The sequence below is a fragment of the Hyla sarda genome, chromosome 6 (assembly GCF_029499605.1).
Source record: "Hyla sarda isolate aHylSar1 chromosome 6, aHylSar1.hap1, whole genome shotgun sequence".
NCBI classification, from domain to species: Eukaryota; Metazoa; Chordata; class Amphibia; order Anura; family Hylidae; genus Hyla; species Hyla sarda.
Window position 1 is genome coordinate 268,180,405 of NC_079194.1, and position 12,236 is coordinate 268,192,640.

General features: G+C 39.9%; 1 protein-coding gene across 7 annotated transcripts in view; it reads left to right on the forward strand.

The window, feature by feature from the left end:
• FLRT1 (fibronectin leucine rich transmembrane protein 1) overlaps window positions 1-12,236 on the forward strand; it is a 330,213-nt gene that overhangs the window by 293,675 nt on the left and 24,302 nt on the right. The window contains exon 3 of one of the 7 annotated variants that reach the window (XR_008845341.1): window positions 4,457-4,590. The exons of the other annotated variants lie outside the window; for them this stretch is intronic. The gene's annotated coding sequence lies outside the window, so the exon portion shown is untranslated. Of the gene's footprint in view, window positions 1-4,456; window positions 4,591-12,236 lie in introns of those variants that run through there. 7 annotated transcript variants of the gene reach the window in all.

Sequence of the window (12,236 nt, forward strand, 5' to 3'; positions counted from 1 at the left end):
TTTTTTAATAAAATTTCGTAAGGTACCATTAAAATTTTTTTTAAAATATACAGTAGTGATACAAAAAATTGTGTGTAACGAAATGTATCTTTTTATAATGAAATTTTTATAAATTTTTAAAACAGGGATCAATTTATGTGAGTGGGCAGGGCACTAAAAATTTAGCCGACAATAATAAAAATTTAGTGTGTGTGTGTGTGTGCGCTCTTTCACTTTTTTTTTTTAGGTAGTACTACTTGTCCCAGTATGAAACACACTGTTCCATGCTGGGAGTTGTAGTACCTGTACTAATTGACAGATCACCCCGGGTCCATTGTGATCCTTCTGTATAATTTATAAATGCCACTCTTCTATGGTCCCCTCCACTGCCGTGTATATATATATATATATATATATATATATATATATATATACACAGAGAGCTGTGATTGGTCAGATGGTTCCTGCTCTGTGGGAAATATGAATAGGTGTATAATACATCAGTGCAGGGGACCATAGAAGAGCATCCGCCCGCATCTGTACATTATACAGGAGGATCACAGCGAGTGTCAGGAGTGACATCCGCTGTGATTTTTCTATAACTGCAGGTACTACTGGTCCAAACATGGAGCACACTCTGCTCAATGCTGGGAGCTGTAGTGTCTGCATTAATAGACAGATCGCAACAGGTGTCAGAAGTTACACTCACTGCGATCTGTCTATTAATGCAGGTACTACAGCTCCCAGCATGGAGCAGAGTGTGCTCCATGTTGGGAGTAGTAGGACCTGCAGTTAAGGACCGATCACAGCGGGTGTCACTCGATGCGATCATCCTATCTATTGCAGAGATGCGGAGCGGCTTTCTCCTGTGCTCCGCATCTCTGCACTATACTCCGGCCGGCCAGCGATATGAATAGAACATCACTCATTCATATTTCCTGCTGAAAGCTGAGTGATGTGAATTTCTATGCACATCACTGGCCAGCTGGAGTACAGAGCAGAGATGCGAGTGCTGTATAGAGCCGCTCCGCATCTCTGCTATATTATGGACGATCGCATCGGGTGTCAGGAGTGACACCTGAGGCGATATGTCTATTAGTACAGGTACTACTACTCCCATCAAGGAACAGTCTGTTCCATGTTGGGAGTAGTACTACCTAAAAAATTTAAAAAAATTGAGAAAAAAAAGTGAAACACACACTTTATTAAAATTATTAAAATTTTGTTATAAAAAATATTAATTTCATTAACGCCTTAAGGTTTTTCAGTTTTTGCACTTTCGTTTTTTCCCTCCTTACCTTTTAAAAATCATAACCCTTTCAATTTTCCACCTAAAATCCATATTATGGCTTATTTTTTGCGTCACCAATTCTACTTTGCAGTGACATTAGTCATTTTACCCAAAAATGCACGGCGAAACGGGGAAAAAAATCATTGTGCGACAAAATCGAAGAAAAAACGCCATTTTGTAACTTTTGGGGGCTTCCGTTTCTACGCAGTGCATATTTCGGTAAAAATTACACCTTATTATTCCGTAGGTCCATACGGTTAAAATGATACCCTACTTATATAGGTTTGATTTTGTCGCACTTCTGGAAAAAATCCTACATGCAGGAAAATGTATACGTTTAAAAATGTCATCTTCTGACCCCTATAACTTTTTTATTTTTCCACGTACAGGGCGGTATGAGGACTCATTTTTTTGCGCCGTGATCTGAAGTTTTTATCGGTATGATTTTTGTTTTGATCGGACTTTTTGATCACTTTTTATTCATTTTTTAATGGTATAAAAAGTGACCAAAAATGCGCTTTTTTTGACTTTGGAATTTTTTTGCTCGTACGCCATTGACCGTGCGGTTTAATTAATGATATATTTTTATAGTTCGGACATTTACGCACGCGGCGATACCACATATGTTTATTTTTATTTTTTTTTACACTGTTATTTTTTTTTTATGGGAAAAGGGGGGTGATTCAAACTTTTATTAGGGAAGGGGTTAAATGACCTTTATTAACACTTTTTTTTTTGCAGTGTTATAGGTCCCATAGGGACCTATAACACTGCACACACTGATCTTTTACACAGATCACAGGCTTGTATTAACACGCCTGTGATCAGTGTTATCGGCGCTTGACTGCTCCTGCCTGGATCTCAGGCACGGAGCAGTCATTCGCCGATCGGACACCAAGGAGGCAGGTAAGGGCCCTCCCGGTGTCCTGTAAGCTGTTCAGGATGCCGTGATTTCACCGCGGCGGTCCCGAACAGCCCGACTGAGCAGCCGGGTCACTTTCACTTTAGAAGCGGCGGTCAGCTTTGACCACCGCTTCTAAAGGGTTAACACCGCACATCGCCGCGATCGGCGATGTGTGGTATTAGCCGCGGGTCCCAGCCGTTGATGAGCGCCGGGACCGACGCGATATGATGCGGGATCGTTAAGGGGTTAAATCATTTTTTTTCCATCACTACTGCATTCTTTTTTTTTTTTTTTTTCTGGTACCCAACAAATTTTGAAAAACGTCAAAGGGGCCAAAAACGTAATTTTCACTCTGAGGCAAAAAAACGCAAGAAAAAACCCGAAAAACACAGGAAAATGCTGTGGCGTTTTTTTGGGCCACAAAAAAACAAAGTAGAAACTTAGCCTTAACAAAACCAGTCAACCCTGTATTAAATACACAGGCTTGGAAACCAGCAAGGTGGTTAAAGGGTTTCTCTCAAGGGTACCCCGTATTCACAGGATAGGGAATAACTAAATAATAAGTGGGAATCCTTGGGCTGGGACCCCACTGTTCACAAGGATTCTCTACCACTGCTCCATTCATTCCTTATGGGATTTCCAAACATTGCCAAGTGCTAAACTTGGCCATATTTGGATATCCTATGAACAGTGACTATAACGGTGGCTGAACATGCATACTGGCACTTTATTCACATTTGACCTCCATTCCCGCAATCGAAGAAGTCCAAGCAGTCGGACGCCCACTGAGTAACTAGTTCTCTTGTATTCTTCTCAGCTTGAGATAAACTATTTTATCCATTGGTTTAGTAATGGATAAGAACAACTATGTTATAACACTTAGACTGCCCCTCTAGAGTCTCTTGTTTACTGGCATCAGGGGATAATTTTATATACATATTAAAAACAATTCTATGACAGAGCAGATCAGAGTTCTTCCACAACTGCTAATATTGATAATAGCAACATATTTGACCATTGACGTTGCTTAGGCATCAGGATGATGTGTGAAGTCAGAGCAGAATCACCCAGTGCTAGGGGCAAGTTATAAACATACTGAAGAGTGTGGTGCTAGCATTTAGCCTTGGCAGACTTGCAAAGTCAATTATTCCTTTATATCTTCTGCGTATTTTTATTTTTTTTTAAACTGCAAGAGGCATGAAGGGGACTAAGGGCTTTGAGATTTATTGGGTAGGCTAGTTCAAATAGGGGCACAGTAATCCATCCTGTCTTAGAGCTTCTGGTATTATTTTTATCATTTCTAATATTTTGGCCTGTTGCAGTAATGGGGCAGGTAGGTGAGACTCTGTAGGTTCAGCTGTTTAACACAGAAAAGTCATATAAAAGAATTATAATAAGATGAGAGGAATGACAGAAAAGAGAAACAGTCACACTGGCAGTCTCCCGAGAACCAGAAGATGTCCGAGTAAGTAAACTTGGTGTAGATTTCTGGAGCCAATAGGAATTGACATGCTTAAAACCCAAACTGCAGGTCTATTTCTATGCAGAAAAATGTAGCAGCATGTTAGTGAGATTTATGAAATGTCATTATTTTGCCTTGTGCTGCAGAGTTTACACACGGAAATCTGCAGCATTATGGCCACGTGTGAATTTATCATTACTTGTAACACAAATCAAGATAATCCAGCTATAGACTGGCAACACACAGTACAACTTTATGGATGGATTAATGAAACATTTACCATTTTCCCAGTTGAGAGATAAAAATAAGCTTTGTGATCATTTTTGTGATCCGTCGTTTGTAGTAGATGTTTTTTAGATACAGTGGAGAAGCGATTGTGTATTGATAACATTTGCCTCCAGAGACACAGTGCTGAAGATGATTTCCCAGCATTGCAGACATTGTTAGTTTTCACTTAGGAAATGACACAATCATTATTCTCAGTTATTGATCTTGTTATACTCTTATCTAAAAATTTGCAGCATTAAATTTGCTTTATATACAAAAATCCAGTCGACTTTATTATTGCTTTGAATACCTCCTCTATATTATGATTTATGTTTTGCACTGCTTTATATGTTTGTACCCAAGACCGTTTTGCAATTCATAAAGGAGACAGAACAATAAAACAGCCGCTGACTTGGGGCACTTGTTACTCGACGCACAGATACAGATAGGTTAATCCTTTACCTGTAGGTTTGTTGTGCGAGTACATTTATAGGAGGTGCGATGATAATCTGATGTATACGGCATGACTATACCCCATTGTTATACTTTGCAGATCCTTGGGAAAGCAAAGGCTCTACTATATCTTTTCTTGGACCTGGCCCTCATCCTTATAATGAAGCATGAATAGCACAGTTACAAAGCTGCACTTAGTCTTTCTCCTCAGAAAAGGATGGATTAGAAGTGAAAAAGCTGTATAGTAAATCACTGTACTAAACAAGCGAATAGCAATACTGCTTCTAGTTGAATAAAACTGCTGTGAAAAAGTATTTGAGCCATTTATTGCATAGTTCTTACACTGATTGATTCCAAATCTTTATACAAAATGCTATAAAATTTATATTAAATAAAAGATAAACATTCATTATACAGAACAGTTATGTAACGCCCATCCCGTCCATGTTAAAATGTAAGAAATCCCTGCAACACAAGACTTCCCATTAAAGGATTTTACTTCACTGTTTCATTTCACTCTCCCAATACATACAATGCTTGTGTCAGGTCCAGAGGAGCAGAGGATAAATGTATTAAAAAATATCAGTACAAAGGTCCAAGGACCTTACTGAAGCATAGTGAAAGGAATAACGTCACTCCTATAAAAGACATGTGGAGCAGAACAGAGAAAAGCATGGCTTCTTTCAGGAACTGTGCCACATCTGCCTATTTCTGCATTAAAGGGGTACTCTACCCCAAGACATATCATCCTCTATCCAAAGGATAGGGGATAAGATGTCTGATCACAGGGGTCCTGCCACTGGGAACCCCCACGATCTCCTGCACGCCACCCTGGCTTTCTGAACTTTTAGTTTCAAACGCTGGGTTGACGTCCCATAGACATGAAAGGAGGGGGTGTGGCGCCAAGTCACAAGGGGGAATGGCGTGAAATTGCGACCATGGTCCTGAAACCATCATTGGGAACGAAAAGTTCAGAATACCATGGTGGCGTGCAGGAGAACGCAAGGACTCCCAGTGGTCAGACATGACCCTCCACGATCAGACATCTTATACCCTATTCTTTGGTATAGGGGATAAAATGTCTAGGGGTGGAGTACACCTTTAAGGTAAATGTACCACACAAAACCTATGGAAAAGTGCATTGTTGTTTTTGAAAGTAAGCAGCCTGGTCTTTCTAAGCCTCTACAACAACCCTTAAAGCTTTACTGTCATTTTAAAACAGAAATAAAATGTTTTTTTTTTGCTTAGATCAACACTGATCGCTAAATAGAGCTGGGAGAAGCATGCAGCTGAGCATTTCATTCCCCTGCTCACTGCTCTGAATGCAATAAGTCAGTGAGAGCAGCAAGCTGGTAGATGAAGCGCTAAGCTACATGCTCCTTTCAGCTCTATCTTGCTATCAGTAGGAGTATGAATACCCAGACCCTGACTCATTAAAGGGGTACTCCACTGGAAAGCATTTTTTTTTTTAACTCAACTGATGCCAGAAAGTTAAACAGGTTTGTAAATTACTTCTATTAAAAAATCTTAATCCTTCCAGTACTTATGAGCTGCTGTATGATCCACAGGAAGTTCTTTTCTTTTTGAATTTCCTTTCTGTCTGACCACAGTGCTCTCTGCTCTGTCCTTTTTAGGAACTGTTCGGAGTAGGAGGCAAATCCCCATAGAAAACCTATCCTACTCTGAACAGTTCCTAAAATGGACAGAGGTGTCAGCAGAGAGCACTGTGGTCAGACAGAAAGGAAATTAAAAAAGAAAATAACTTTCTGTTGATCATGCAGAAGCTGATAAGTACTGGAAGGATTAAGATTTTTTTAATAGAAGTAATTTACAAATCTGTTTAACTTTCTGGCACCAGTTGATAAAAAAAAAAAAAAGTTTTCCACTGGAGTACCCCTTTAAAATATGTGTGATATGTCACACAGACATGTCAAAAGCTTTGAAGTGACAGTAACGCTTTAAGGGCGTACTCCACTGAAAAACTTAATTTAATTAATGATATATTTTTATAGTTCGGACATTTACGCACGCGGAGATACCACATATGTTTATTTTTATTTACACAGGTTTTTTTAATAGGAAAAGGGGGGTGATTTGAACTTTTATTAGGGAAGGGGTTAAATGACCTTTGTTAACTTTTTTTTTCCACTTTTTTTTGCAGTGCTATCGCTCCCATAGGGAGCGATAGCACTGCACACACTGATCTCCTATGCTGATCCCTGCAGAGCCATAGCTCTACACGGATCAGCGAGATAGGGGCTCAATTGCTCAAGTTCAGGCTTGGAGCAATCAAACCCCGATCGGACGCCAAGGACACAGGTAAGGAGACCTCCGCCTGCGTCCCAGGTGATCGGAACATCGCGATTTTATCGCGATGTCCCGATCAGCCCGACTGAGCTGCCGAGAAGCATTTACTTTAGTTTTCAGATGCGGCGGTCAACTTTGATTGCCGCGTCTGAAGGGTTAACAGCGTGCGGCACAACGATCGGTGCCTCATGCTGTTAGCCCAGGGTCGCGGCTATGATTAGCAGCCAGGACCGACCCGTTGTGATGCGGGGTCACGGCGTGACCCCGTTTTTAATACAGGGAGCGGGCTCAGGACGTACAGGTACGTCCTAAGTCCTTAAGGGGTTAAAGCAGCTGGTTATCACAGAAATGCAATATATACCACTAGTGTCAACCAAATGACACTACCTTTATTAGAGTACACTAGAAAACCTAGATGAAAAAACAACCAAATCACGTGGTTACCTGCAACCAAAATTAATTGATAAAAAAGATATATCAGTACCAACACTGATCAGATATAAATATAAATACAGTGTACTTATGGCATTATGACAGCAATGTATACCAGAAGATAATCTCTGGATGTCCCACATTTGGATGTGGGCAAGGTATATTGACAACATCTTTGTATTATGGTCAGCCTCCAAAGACAACTTTCTCTCATTTATGGGGTTCTTAAACTCCAACGATCTGGGCTTGAGGTTTACCCACTAAATCGATCCCTATTACCTTCCATTTTTGGATGTCGTAGTTCGGAAAGAGGACAGTGGTCTCTTATTTACATCTTTATGCCCTAAAACCACTGCCACTAACAGCTTATTAAACTGGTCCTCTTTTCATCCCCTCGCATCACAGAAGGGCATCCCTAAGGGCCAATACCTCAGGGTTCGTAGGAATTGTTCCACGGACCCTGAATTTTATCAAGAGGCCAGTAAACTTCGGGATCGATTTCATCAGCGTGGGTACCCTGATGTGGTCCTGTCGTCAGCCTTCAAACATGCACAAAGTCAGTCACGTGATGATTTTTTGATACCACAAACACTTGAACAGAATGACCCTGTTACCTGGATCATTGCCACCTATGATGAACACTCAGCCTCTGTTTATGACATCTTGCAGAGATATTGGTCAATCCTTCGAGAATATTCTCTTCTGGATAGGGTTGTACCTTCCAGACCTCTAATTACCTATCGGAAAGGTCAGAGCCTTCAGGACCGTTTGGTACACAGTCACTATACTCACCCTACTCCATCTGGATTGTGGCTAGACCGGCATATTTATAGCAACTTTTCATGCAGTGGTTGTCGCGCATGTCCCTTTATGATGAGAACTACATTTTTCATCAGCTCATCTACAGGTGGGAGATATGGCATTAGGGACTTTGATAACTGTCGAACATGAGGTTTGGTGTATCTATGCCAGTTTTGCTGCCCTCTTGACTACATTGGTAAAACAGTGTGCGAGTTTCGGAGGCGGGTTTGTGAGCACATAAATGACATTAAACACGGTTGTACCACTCCCGTGTGAAGGCATATACATGAAAAACACAATGGTGATCCGAAACATCTTAGAATCTCTATCCTGGAAGTATTACGCCCCTCACCACGTGGGGGCGATTTTGATAAACGTCTTCTTCAGAAAGAAACCCGGTGGATTTACCGGTTTAAATCCACTACTCCTTCAGGAATGAATGAGGTTAAGCACTCAATACCATGATCCAAGACTCCATGTCAGAGACTTACTAGTGGGACACAATCGGATTGCCCCATTTGTACATCAAGGTCCTGGTAGAATTCATGATCCAGCCTTTGTTGTTAACACGCAATAGTGCTTTTTCACCATTATCTTTCTGACTGATAGTAGCCAGTGACCATACAATAAATGAGGATATTGATTTCTCTTATTATCTTCATGAGTCGGTCCTTTTTAATCATTTTTTGTGATCAGATATCTGTACTAATTACACTAGCGTCCCACTATTTGGGTTTTTTCTCTTTTTTTGAATGTTTTATTACCCAATAAATACATATATCCAGTTTGGGTATTTGGTTGCCAGTTTAGTCATTAGAATTCTTGTTGGGACCTCCTTCCCCCTCTTCTTTATTGCAGGCATGGGTAGGAGGAATGTTCCCTCTTTTACCTAATTTTTCTGTCTCTTTGTTTATTACCATCATTATTCTGGTAGAAATAACTCCCTGTTTGAACCTATTTACATTATTTGTCTTTTGTTAGGTTGAGCATGTTGGCCCTTTAAATAGGACACTGAGCCTTTACGTGGACGCAGTCCATTTATGTGGAATAGAATTCAGTTTGTATAATCTGGAACTAAATGCCCAGTGTGCCAGTGATCTGCTATAAACTAGGGCTATCTTTATTTAATCCATGCTCAGTGTTATAATACATTTTTTTTTTCTATACATACTTGGTAGAGGCTGCGCAAACGCACAATGTGATACAGGGACTGATATTTTCTAAGTCCCAGATTCTGCGCATAGCGCAGGTGCACTGCATCAGCGCATCGGGAATGTATGCGCAGGTGCTAGGTACTTGATCCTGGCAGCAGTCATGTGACTTAAACACATGACTGCTGTGTCAGTCATCTGAAGCGCTATGGGAGCCATGAATTGGCACGCAGCTGCTCCCGTGAACAGGATGGGGATCTCTGACCTCATTAGCCTCATTAGCCATATGAAGCTGACCCAGGATGCACATTTAAAAGGGAGTTTCATCCCATTTGAGACATGGCTATTGGACTATCTGGCAGGATTATCTACATCCTCACCAGCCATCCGTGTTTCGGCCAAGTGCCATTATGCCATCATCAGCCCACCATCGTCTTTGATCTGTTTGTCTATCATGCTTTGGGTCCAGATAAGTATCAATTATATATACTGGACAGTGCCTATGTACTTAGTATCATAACTGAACACAGGTCAATATTTTCTGAGGTGTACGCATATATTTGTTGGTCAGCATATATGTATATCTTTTAAGATCTATATTCTATTATTATGTGACACCTAGAACCCATATACGTGTATTTTTGTTATATGGCCTGTGCTCTGAGGTACCTCCCATGTGATTTATATTTGCAATCCAATGAAGAGTGATGATATAAATGGGTATATGTCAATTTTATTGATTATATCCATGGTCCCTACAATATGTGCATCAATGATATTTTGGCTACATTTATCTATGTAGGGATATGGTTTACTGATGGTCTTTATCTGATATGATCAAGATACTCTCCGCTAATTTATTTGGGGGACATATTAATCAACAATAACAGACCTTAGGTCTATCTTCCCTTCTCCTATCCACATATAGGTAGACAGGAACCTCTAGTGAGACAGAGAGCCTCCTTTATGTGATATAGTAAGGGAGAGTATAGTAGAGTAGAGTGAGGGGTAGGTTCCAGAGCAGGGCCGCCTAGGCATAGGGGTAGAGATAGGGACCTTTTGATAAGGGGTAGCAGGTAGCGGTCATACATCCATAGGCCATTGTTCCCCATGGTCCTACCCCCCCCCCCCCCTCCTCCTCCTCCTCCTCCTCCTCCTCCATCACCTATCCCCCATATCTATCCTTTAGTAACCTTCTATGGATCCAATAATCCAATTGCATCATAAGTCTCCAGATTGGTGGAGCAGAATTTGATAAGCATACATTGCTGTCATAATGCCATAAGTACACTGTATTTATATTTATATCTGATCAGTATTGATATATCTTTTTTATCATTTAATTTTGGTTGTGGGTAACCACATGAGTTGGTTGGTTTTTCGTCTAGGTTTTTTAGTGTACTCTAAGAAATTTTATATTTTAGTGTTCCTCTGTGATATTATTATTTAAATCAGCTGGTGCCAGAAAGTTAAACAATTTGTAAATTACTTATATTTAAAAATCTTAATCCTTCCAGTACTAATGTAGGATCCAGAGGAAGTTCTTTTCTTTTTGAATTTCCTTTCTGTCTGACCACAAGGGCTCTCTGCTGACACATCTGTCCATTTTAGAAGCTGTCCAGAGTACAAACAAATCCCCATAGCAAACCTATCCTGCTCTGGACAGCTTCTAAAATGAACAGAGGTGTCAGAAGAGAGCACTGTGATCATACAAAAAGGAAATTTAAAGGAAAAGAACTTCCTCTGGATCCTACAGCAGCTGATAAGTACTGGAAGGATTGAGATTTTTAAACAGAAGTAGTTTACAAATCTGTTTAACTTTCTGGCACCAGTTGATTTAAAAAATTCTTTTTTCAGTGGAGTACCCCTTTAAAGGCGTATTCACACGTCTGGCACTCATACTGAAAGGAACACAATCACAAAATCCCATCATTTCTTAAATGGGCACTGTCAAAAAAGTAAACTTTTAATATGTCGTTTTTTTATTGAAAACAAAATATTTCTAAAATACTTCATTATAAAATTCTCACTATTTATAATTTTTTTCTTTTTAGACTTGAATTTTGGACACTGTTCCCCTTTCCATCCTCCTTCATACAGTACATACAGAGACAAAGTACCTGCCATTTGCAATTTTTTTTTATATAATGTAGATAACATTATATGTATATTTGTAATATATATTTGTTAAAAATGTGTATATTTTGGGGTTAAAAAAATCATGGCTTGCCCCTGCAGCCTGTGTGTCTCTGCATAGACAAAATACAGTGTGGGCAGGATAAGCAGGGCTCTGCACATTGAGGCTCTGTGACATGCTGTAAAATTTATGTTAATTAACATTAATTAATGATATCATTGAAAAATTAAATTGGATTTGCCTAACATTACATTGTGTGTAATGATAGAAAACCATTTGCATGGCCAATATGCAATGAGATAGGGCACTGTAACATAATTTTATAGTAAACTAGCTGAGTACCCGGCGTTGCCCGGTTTTTCCTTCCTAATCCTTATTGTGGAGGAAAATCAACAGAGTAAGCTTTTGACTTCATATCCCGTCCTCATATATTGTTGTCATATCCCAACCCCATATCCCGTACTCATACCCCATACTCAGACCCCGACCTCCTATCCCGACTTCCCATATTATGTGTACCAGGTATTGAAATATCTCCAGGCGTACAGAAGTTATGTGGGAACATACATTTCCCATTGATTTGCATGGGACTTTAAACAAAAACCCCGACCCTCACAAATGGGGGGTAGTTAAGGGTTAAATTAACTATCCTATATTTTAAGTGGACATATAGGTAACATGTGACCAAGTATTATCAAAATATCTCCAGCCGTTTGGAAGTTATGCAGTAACATATATTTCCCATAGACTTGTATGGGACTTTAAACAAAAACCCCGCCCCTGGCAAATGTGGGTGAGTAAGGGTTAAATTACCTATCCTATGTTTGTTGTTGACATATAAGTAACATGTGTGCCAAGTTTCATGTTAATATCTTTAGCCATTTGGACGTGATTGTGGAACATACATCCACACACACACATTGGGGGAGATTTATCAAAGGATTTAGACTGGTTTTTCCTGTCTAAATTTGTCGCACAGAAAGTCGCAGTCTAAATATGTGCGACTTTTCTGCGACTTTTGCTGTAGAGGATTTTTAGAACATGATGCATGC